The 11,465-nt window shown below is 34.2% G+C and overlaps 1 pseudogene; it reads left to right on the forward strand.

Annotated features, from left to right (window-relative positions):
- The first annotated feature begins 1,718 nt into the window (after nt 1-1,718).
- Nucleotides 1,719-2,461, forward strand: LOC120248135 (annotated as a pseudogene).
- The last annotated feature ends 9,004 nt before the right edge of the window (nt 2,462-11,465 follow it).

The raw sequence follows: 11,465 nt of genomic DNA on the forward strand, positions 1-11,465 counted from the left end.
GAACAATAAAAAATTCTCATGTAGCCACAGCAATCTTGAGAAAGAGGAACAAAGCTGAAGATAGCATGCTCTCTGACTTAAAATATATTTTAAAGCTATAATAATCAAAACATTATGCTATTGGCATTAAAAAACAGACACATAAATGAATGTAACAGAATTGAAAGCCCAGAACTAAATGTCCTATGCATATTTGGACAATTAATTTATGACAAGAGAGCCAAAAACATATAATGGGGAAAGGACAGTGTTGGAAAAATGAGATAGTGATGTGCAGAAGAATTAAACTGGACCATTATCTTATACCATACACAAAAATTAACCCAAAATATAAGACTTCACATGGGAAACCATAAAATTCATAGAAGAAAAAAGGGGTCAGTTGGATGGTGATAGAATTGTATGGTGATAGATTGCGAACAGACTTTTAGAGGTGATCACTGCAGCACGTTCAGGGATCAAATTACAGTCTTGTACACCTAAACTTTTAAAATGTTATATACCAATTCTACTTCATTTAAAAAAAAGGAAGAGTAACAATTATGACTAGTTCCTCAGCCTCCTCAAATACACACACACACACACACACACACACACACACACACACACTTCTCTTATTTGACTTTCTGAAACAGCTCACAGTGATCTTAACCAACAGTTCTCACAAGTGAGCCCCTAGTTGCCAGGTTTTGCTACGTGGCACTAATTCTTTGAAACAATCCTAGTTAAAAATTGGTTAATCTGATTCTTTTGTCAGGAAATGTCATATTCCAAAAACCTGGCTATACTTTGCCCTTGTCTTCTGTGAAGTTATCCTGTAAAACTTTTGATTCGTTCTAGAACATTCTCAACTGGGATTTCTTGAGGAAATTAAGTCCCAGTGAATGCACTCAGGCCTCCATTCTTATGTATGAATTAATTTCATTATCTTATGCCTCTAGAATGGAATTTGATGTCCATTACCCTTGGGAAGACTTGGGAAATAATCACACAGATCCTTTTCTGTTTGTGATTCAAACAGGAAGAACCTCACTGAGACTGTTACACTAAAGAAGCAAGGTTTAAACATCAAAGGACAAATTCAAAATAATAATTCTCAATTTCAAGTTTTCATATGCTTCCCAAAGAGATACAGATACCGTATACTTCTCTGAAATGTATCTTCTTCCTTTGCGTTTTGTTTCACAACATACATAGTTGCTTCATTTTTTAAAATCTTGCAGCTATTCTGAAAACTTTTCCTTCCTTTCCTCATAATTCGATCCTGTCTCTCAGTCTCCAAGCAGCTAAGTGGGACATGATTTTCACTATAGTGCTGTACTTTAAGATTATGAAATATGTATCCCCAAGTGCATAGAGTCTGTAGGAATTGTGGTAATTCTATTGCTGTAAATTAGTCATTAGAATTTGCTGGTACATTTTGTTCTTTCTATACCTATTTCTCCCTCTTAATTTTGGTCCTATAACTTCTGAATCATAAACAGAATTTTTTTGCTTAACTTCATTTAACTCAACTTTATTTTTATTACTGCAGACAGAAGGTTTCTAAAGGCTTGCCTTGAAAAGAAAAATTGCAATATTCGCAATGCTTATCTTTAAGGTTTTCTGTATACATTAAAAACACTAACTGAATTTTCAAAATACTGTTGTAAGTGACCGCATGATGACAGCAAAGCAGCTAGAAAAGGACTTCAGTGCTAGAAAAAGCACTTCGTAAGTGTGAAGAAGTACTGCCAGGTCATCCATGTCTATACCCACACCCAGATGTGCCTCTACACTAAACTAAAGCCTGACTCATGGAGATCCAGGTGAATGAAGGTACAGTAGCTGAGAAGCTTGACTGGGCCCACAGGAGGCTGGAGCAGCAAGAGCCTATGAGACAAGTGTCTGGGCAAGATGAGATAATCCTTGTCAGTAGTGTCAACAAGGGCGAAGGCTACAAAGGGGTCACCAGCTGCCAATACACCAAGAAGGTAGCCCATAAAACACTGGGGACTGCACAGGCTTGTCTGTACTGGGGTGTGGCATCCTGCCCCATGGCCTTCTTCATGGCTTCCACTGTGTGGAAAGGTTATCATCACCACACTGTGATTAGCAAGATTAACAAGATCAACAAGGCTATCTCATCAAAGATGGAAACTGATCAAGAGCGATGCTTCCACTGATTCTAATCTGCTGACAAGAAGATCAATCCTCTGGTGGCTTTGTCCACTATGGTGAAGTGACTAATGACTTTGTCATGCTGAAAGGCTATGTGGTAGGAACCAAGAAGCATTTGTTTCCTTTGTGCAAGTCCTTGCTGATACAGACTAAACAGCGGGCCCTGGAGAAAATTGACCTTAATTAAGTTCATTGAGACCACCTCCAAGATTGGCCATGGCTGACTGCAGACTCTGGAGGATAAGAAAGTATCATGGGACCACTTAAGAAAGACCAAACTGCAAAGGAAGATAGAGCTTAATGTCAGGAGCAGATTGTGCAGGTGGTGGGATCTCAATAAGAATTATTTTCCCACTGAAAAACAAAGCAAAAGCATTAAAATATGATGTAAGACACCAATTAAGGAAGGGTTTTTTGTATACTTATATTCAATTTTCCCATACCACTATTATTTTAAACTGTCATCTCCCACATAATTCTTTTTCACCCTTTGTGAAAAATCAACTGTACATGTTTGCGTAGGCCTCTTTCTGAACTATTTGGTCCCAGTGATGCATTTCTCTGTATTACTACACAGTCTTATTAACTGAGCTTTATAATAAGTCTTGAAATCAAGTAGTACATCTTGTTATTTGTTATCTCTCTGTAGCATCTGTTCTTTGTTTCCGTTTATCTATTTTTCTGAAAATATTTGGATTGTCTGAGCATTTTTAATTTCAGTAAAATTAATAAAAGTGTTATATTGGTTTCAGATGTACAATGTAGTGATTCAGTGATTATATACATTATTCAGTGTTGTCTGAGTACTTTTTATGATTCAACTTTTCTTCTCTGTTAATATTATAAAAACCTTGCAATATATTTCTTCAGAGTCTTTTTGCAATTGTTTTCATTCATTATACTTCTACACATTTTAAACTAATACATTATTTTTCATGTAAGCAATTATCTTTTAAACAGTTTTGCTGAGTTATAATACAGATGCTATATGATTCATTCCTTTAAGGTGTCCAATTCAATATTTTTCATGTATTCATAGGATTGTTCACTATCTCTACAATAGAGCTTTAGAACACTTTAGTTCATCCCAGAAGAAACTCACACCCATATCCCTATTGTGAGCCCTAAGCAAGTCATTTTCTGTCTCTATGTAGTCACCTCATTATATTTCACATAAATGGAATCATACAATGAATAGTGTGTTGTGACCGGATTCTTTCACTAGTATATTCTCAAAGTTCAGGCAGGTTGTAGCATGTCTCAGCCCTTCATTTCCTTTTACAGCCAATGGAAATAAATTCCACCTTTCAACTATTATGAAAAATGCTGTAAGGAGTATAAGGTTTCATATGGATGAATGTTTCCATTTCTCTCAGGTAGAAAAGGAATTGTTGGGTACTATGGTAACTCCATGTTTACTTTCTGAGTGGTTGCCAAACTGTTTTCAAAGTAGCCAGCTAAGCACCTTATATTCCCACTATCAATGTGTATGGGTTCCAATTAGTCCATATGCCTACCAGCATTTATTATACATCTTTTTGATTACTGTCATCTTAGTGGATGTGAAGTGGGATTTCTTTCCAGTTTTTATTTTATTTCTCTAATGACCAATGATTTTCACCATCTTCTCAGATGCTCATTGGCCATTTGTATATATTTTTTGGAAAAACGTCTATTCAAATTCTTTGTTCGTTTTTAAATTGTGTCATCTTTTTACTGTTGAATTATAGAAGTTCTTCAGGTATTCTAGATTTCAACCCTTATCAGATTTGAAAAATTAATTTGTAAAAGAAAAAAATAATAAATCCAGCTGGGCTTTTGATATGGAATACACTGAAACTGTAGTTCAGTTTAGGGAGTGTTGCTATCCAACCGTTTAAGTCCTCTACTACATAAACAAGAGGTATCTTATGACTTATTTAGGTCTTTAGTTTCTTGCACTGATGTTTTGTAATTTTCAGTGTATAAGTTTTGCACTCTTTGGTTAAGTTTATATTTAAGAATTTTATTTTTTTATCCTATTATACATGGCATTGTTTCCTTAACTTTTCTTAAATTTTTGAGTATTGATCTATATACTCCAGCTTTACTAAACTTATTTATTAGTTCCAATAGTGTGTGTGTGCATATTCCTTAAAATATTCTATATAGAGGACCATGTCATGTGCAATGAAAGTAGTCTTCCTTCTTCCTTCATAATCTGTATAACTTTTATTTCTTGATCCTAATAACCCTAGTGAGGATGTTCAATACAATGTTAAATAGATGTGGCAAGAGCAGACTTCTTGTTTCTGATCTTAAGTATAATGTTGGCTGTGAACTTTTTGTAGATGGCCTGTTTTGGTATATTGGTAAGGAAAGCCTCTCCAATTTGCAGTTTACTTAGTTTTATCATGAAATTGTGTTGAATTTTTGCCAATGTTTTCTGCACATACTTAGATGATAATATGGGTTTTATCCTTTTTTCAATAGGGTATATTACATTATTTTTGATTTCCAGAGGTTACACCATGCATTCCTATGATCAATTGTACTTAGTCACGGTGTACAACTCTGTATGGTGCTAACAGTAGCTTGTTGAGAAGTTCTGAGTGTATCTTAATATTCATAAGGGACATTGGTCTGTAGTTTTCTTTGTGATGTCTCTGATTTGGGTATTGTGACTAGGATGGCATTATATGATGAGTTAGGAAATGCCCCCTCCTTTTTTATGCTTTGGAAGAATACGTAAAGTATCGGTATTAAATCTTCTTTGAATGTTTTATAGAATTCACCAATGAAATTATCTGGACCTGAACTTTTCTTTGTGGGAAGCTTTTAATTACTATGCTAATTTCTACCTATTTTAGGTGTTTTCATATTTTCAATCAACAGAGGAATGGGGAAGAAATATACAATTATACTGTATTTTAAAATTACCTACATAATTCCCTCTTTAACAGGATAATTATGTTCTTGTATATAGATTCAAATTACTGCCTAGTGTCTTTTGCTTTCAGCCTGAAAAGCATACTACTGTATTTTTAGAAGGCATATCCTCCAGCAACAAATTCTTTGGGTTTTTTCTTCTTGGAATGTCTTTATTTCACTTTCATTTTTAAAAATAGGTTTTTTTATCATATAAAACTCTTGGACTACAGTTTTTTAATTTCAGCACTTTCTATCATTTCATTGTTTTCTGAGATTCATTGCTTTGATGAAAAGTTGGCTGTTAATCTTGTGATTTTTTTTTCTTCCTGTGCATGATGTGTGATTTGTCTCTTAGAGATTTCAAGATTATCTGTCATTTGCTCTCAACATTTTGATTATGATGTGTCTGGAGGTGGAATTTTTTTGCATTTTTTCTACTTGGAGTTTTTGACTTCTTGGGTGGGTACATTAGGATTTTCATTATATTTGGGAAGATTATGGTCATTATTTCTTCTAATATATTTTTGTGTCCCTTTCTTGCTCTTCTGGTATTCCACACATATTTTGATACACTTAATGGTGTCCCACACTTCTCCAAATCTCTGTTAATTTTCAGTTTTTCTTTTCTCCCTTATTCACATTGTATAATCTCAGGCTATCTTCATATTTACTGGTTATTTTCTTGTGTTAATCAAATCAACTCTTGAGCCCACCTACTGATATTTTTCATCAATGTTATTATGCTTTCAACTCAAAAATTTGTTGATAGCTGGGAATTTTAGATAATATATTGTACCAATTCCAGACATTAATTTCTTCCCCACAGGAGGTTGTTTTTGTTAGCCTGGTGATTTATTTGTTAACCAAATCTAAACTAATTCTACAAACTCTATTTTCCCACAAAGTGCACTTATAGTATGTCCACTCAGATTATTTTCCCTGACTACCTAGTCATCACCAATCAGTCAGCATAAGTCACCTTGTAGTCAATGTTTGTGCTTAAGCTATTTTAGCCAGTTATATTTTTTCTTTTGACCACTGTAAATATGTGTGGCTTGGAGAACTCTATCACAGTACAGATAGTTTACATTATTTGTTTCTCAAATTCAGGCAGATGTTACTATCTCAGAGATTCCTCTGATCACTCCTCAAAGGGCACAGCCTTAGGCATGCACAAATATTCCTGATTGCCAGGAATGATTCTGATATTTTTAAGCCTGGATTACTAAGAATTTCCTTTGGGACAGAGAAGCTTATTGTGCAGTCAGTGTTTGGTCAGAAGTTGTGTATGCAATTTAGGCCAGTGAGGTTTCTACCCTATGCAGACAGATCTGTTTGCAGCTTGGGGAATGTTTTCAAGTCTGCCCTCAAATCTTTCTCTTACTTTTCCTGACTGGGCACCATCTAACACATGCCCATGAACTTCTCAGCTACCAGAGTTCATTGGGCTCCCAGAAGTCTTTTCTGTTTCTGGCTCAATCTATTATCACAGACAATACTAGTGGATAGGAATCTAAGTTTCTTGAATCTTCATTTGCCTATGTATAATATTAAAATATCCTCATAATTGTTCCTCTAGTATCATCCAACTGTATGACTTTTCTCCTTCTAAAAGTTGTTAGTTGCTGTTCATTGCTCTCAAGATACATTTTAAAGTCTTTAAAAAATGCTTACTAATTCCATTTCTGATTACATGTCCAAAACAATTCAAAGCAGAATCTCAATATCCGGACATCCAAGTTCTTGGCAGCATTTCACATTAGTCAAGAGATGAAAGCAACTGTTGCATACATTATTTGAATGAGTGGAAAAACAAAATGGGGTATATCCATGCTAGGGAATATTATTTAGACTTTAAAAGGAAGAGAATTCTGAGATGTGCATATATATCACAACATATATGAGACTGGAGGACATTACACTAAATGAAATGTCAGTCACAAAAAGATATACACTGCATTATTCAACTTATAGGAGGTATCTAGTCAAACTTAAAGAAACAGAAAATAGAATGGTGGTAGCCAGAGGCCAGGCTTGGTGGAAAATAGCAAGTTGTTTACTGAGTATAGAGTTTCAGTTTTGTGTGATGAAAAAGTTCTGGAAATTACTGTATAACAATGTGAATATATTTAACACTGTTGGATTATATACTAAAAATGGTTAAGATGATAAATTTGTGTTGTGTGGGGTTTACCACAATTAAAAAATTTTGATGACTTACTACATCCTTCATGATCCAACCCAGTTTCTCTCTCTAGCTTCACTTCTAGCCTCCTTTGGGACCATTTGCTGAACCCTATATGCCAGCATGATCAGTCACATGCTATTTAGCAAACCCTCCTTTTTCTCTGCCCTAACTGCCTATAGATAGCTTTGACTTGGCAAGCCTACCTTTTTAAAATCTGTTATAAAACCTGATTTTTTATTTTTAAAAATTTTAATTTCAGTATAATTAACATACAGTGTTATATTAGTTTCAGGTGTGTAATATAGTGATTCAACAATTCCATACATCACTCAGTGCTCCATATAACGTGCACCATGACAAGTGCACTCCTTAAACCTTATCATTTATTTCACCCACCAACAACTTTATTGAGATGTATTTTACATGCCATACAATTCACCCATTTAAACTGTCTTATTCAACGGACTTTCATATATTCACAGATAAGAGCTACTATCACCATAGTCAATTTTAGAACATTTTCATCACTCCAGAGTGAAACCCTTTACCCTTTAGTTATCACTCTCCAATCTCATACTCTCCTAACCCAGTCCTATGCAACCACTAATCTACATTCTGTCTCTACTGACTTGCCTATTCTGAATATTTCATACAAGTGGAATCATGTAAGGTATGCCTTTGGTTACTGGCTTCTTGTGGTATATCCATACCATGGAATATTAACCATAAAAAGGAATGAAGTATTGATACATGCTACAACAGATGCACCTTGAAATCCTGATTCTGTTTCATTTCAAAGATTTGAAATCTCTTTCCCTAAAACGTACTCCTTGACATCCTCAAAATTTATTTATTGGCCCCCCCAAATCTTACTTACCTCTATTTTAATCCTTAATTAGCCAGTCTGTACCCAATGGATTGAAACTCTTTTGACAACTGTACAATCTTAACAAGTTTATGTGAACACACTATTTCACCCACTTGTTTTTTCCTCACAAAGACTCACTGGTTTAAAAAAAAATCAATATAGTGTTTCTCAATACTAACTTAACAAATAAAATGACATAGAGAGATCTTAAAAATTCAACACCTGGGCCCCAGCTAGGGTCAATTACATCACAATCTCAGAAAGGAGGTTTGGGCTCTGAGACATCAGTATTGTTTTAAAATTTCCCAGTCAATCCACAGTCAGAATATGCCTAATTTAGACACAAAAACGACTTAGTTATATCATACTACAATATGCTGAATGTATAAATTAATAGTACTCTACTAATTAGGTCATGATTTATAGCATTTATTTCTCTGTCATTACTTATTAAATACTGTAAAATAAAACAGCACTTCTTTTAAGATAGCAAATATACCATATGCAGAACTGTATAAAACACATCAGTTTTTCTGAACACTTTTAACTTTTTGACCTTAAAGCAGAAATCTGTAGCAAATATTCCAACCATTCTGTTGCTCCTCAAAACAGACCCCTTGCCTATATATATTACCTATTAATATTAGTTGCATCTTTTTTTTTGTACACCCATTAAAGTTTATATACTTCCTTGGGTGCAAGAAGTAGGTCAAACTGTATTCTTGAAAAGCCCATGATGCCATTAGCCAGTGTTTTCTTTGTGGGTTTTTTTCCTTGAATATTTTATTTTATTTATTTTTTATTTTTAAGTAAGTTCTATGCCCAACATGAGGCTTGAATTCACAACCCTGAGATCAAGAGTTGCATGTTGTACTGCCTAAACCAGCCAGGCACCGCACAGTTGTTATCTGTGGAATGGTAAAGTTTCTGTCAAGTATGGTAATGAACACAGACTGCATTGAAAAGATTTTTCCCTAGTTCTTCCATATTGAGAAAGGGACAAGCAGAGAAAGTAAAACTGTAAAAGTCTCTTGAGTGTTTCTGACAGGTTTTACCCAACTGATAGCTTTTTGCCAAGACTATCTTCAGTTTTATAAACTGACTTGTATCTTTCCATTATGAAATTTGAATACCTCATTCCAAGATACATCTTCACAGTTAAAGTCAAATCTCTTAACATAAATTATCTCTGATAAACACAGTTCAAGATTATAAGTGAGGTAAAAAGAGTGATAAAATGATATTTTATCCTTATAATAATGGAGACTCCCTAAGTTAAGTATTGGTTAAATACTCAGAGGCCAACGGCAAGAAGGGAGAATAACATAAATGTACTCAATCTTCTTAATAAATTTAATTAAGAAAGACTGAATAGCACAAAAAGGATATTTTAATAGTAGTATCTAAAAGATTCAATCTTTAAAATGAATGCTGCTTATGACCACACATTAAAATTTTCTTGTAATAAAAAGACATATTTATGACCATAGAAGAGATGTTTCCTTCCACCTTAGGAAAAAATAAAATTACCCCCTAATGACGTTCAGTATAATCTTTAGACCTGGGGCATATTCTGTCCAAAAAAATAGTTCTCTATGATTCAAATGATAAATATTCACAGAAGCTTAATCTTACTTGGTACTAGATATATGGAGTGCCCCTAGGCAGGAATATTTTAATATTGGAGTCTCTCTCCATCTTTCTTCATTTGCTTTAGCATTTGTTTAAACACTTACATGAAGTTAATTTACACAGAATTTGTCAATTTTAGGAAAATAAAAACTGAATCTATTTTGTCCCCCTGTCCTTGAAATGTCCTTTATGAAGCTTTCCAAATTCATTTCTGATTAAAGGCAGATATTCATGTTTACACCTGCTCTGGACTTTCTCTTTTATTTCCATCCTTAGTGTGCTTTCATATATTTTTGACCTCAACAGCTACATAGGGGAATAAAAGAATGATACAAAATTTAACATTTCTCCTTTTTCCTAACCTATATACCTTTCCAAATAGCTAATGTTACAGACCTCAGTCACATTATGCATCCCAAGTGATGCAGAGCTGGGCTCTAAACAGGTGGACACATCTGTTCCAGTCCATCAGACTTGACTTACACTGACTGTGTTCTGTAATCATTATGGTTTTTATCCCAAATTACAGTGTCAATCTGTTCAGAATTAATATGTATTACTCCATCGCTTGTTACAAAATTTTCAGTTTATTTATTGGACCAAATCCTGCCCTAATCACTTAGGCACAATTCCCACTGAAAACCTAAAAGAGAAAATGTGTATCCAGAGGTTATGTTTTCATTGCATGTCAAAAGATATTTTTGCATAAGTGGATGTTATTGCAATTCCCAATGAATGCTCTTTCTGTGTCAATAGTGAAAACTGTTTAAAATTTTAGTCTGCTGGTTTGGATCATTTTTAATCAATTCTTCCAACACATGTTATATCCCAGTGTGGATGTTCACATAATGAAGAGGGGGTTGACAAGTTATTTTCTTCACTTAGAATGCAGCTTATATTTTTAATACTTGGGAAATGATAGTTTTAATTCCTTATTCCCATTGTGTTGGGTAATATTTGAAGACTAAGGGTTCTTGAAGCCATGGCTCTGTTTTATTATAACATGATGCATCATTACACGGTGATATTATTTCTCTTTCCTGTTCTATTCTCCCTGAAGCTAACTAAATACATGGATTTTTATTGAGGAGGAAAAAAGCTACTAATTCATAATTATGTAAAGGTTAATCTGGCCAGCACTGTAGAAACAACTTTTCCACGAGCTGGTGATTTTATTCTGTTTTGGTTTTTTTTCCTGTCCTGTTCAGTAATGGAGAAAGGTGAGGCTCAGAAGGTGATGAAAATTAAAACCAAAATCTTAAAAATTAAATGGGTCAGAAATCTGATGGAAGAAAAAGATTAAATAATACACTAAAATATTAGTGTAGGTCTTAAATTTCCAAAGCCATGGAACACAAAAAAGAACAATAGCAACAACTTGTGGGTACAATTAAAAAGAAAAGCAAACATCTGTGCTCTACTCTTCATCTCCAAGGTTAGGCTGAGCAGGTAGAGATGGTTGTATTACCAGGTTTCTAATCAGCACCTCCACTTGCCTGCTATACCATAGGAAATGGCAACAGTGCGATGGCAATACAAATCCTATTAACCTGATGCATCACACATGAGGAAGCCATAACCTAAGTTGCAACAAGATCAGAAAAGGATGACCAGAATTCAGCTAAAAAAAAAAAAAAAAAAAAAATCTATTTACTAACACTTTTCTTAACTATATACAACTAATCTTTCCAGTCAGAAACATTAAAG

The sequence above is a fragment of the Hyaena hyaena genome, unplaced genomic scaffold (genome assembly GCF_003009895.1).
Source record: "Hyaena hyaena isolate Hyena2069 unplaced genomic scaffold, ASM300989v1 scaffold_567, whole genome shotgun sequence".
NCBI lineage: Eukaryota > Metazoa > Chordata > Mammalia > Carnivora > Hyaenidae > Hyaena > Hyaena hyaena.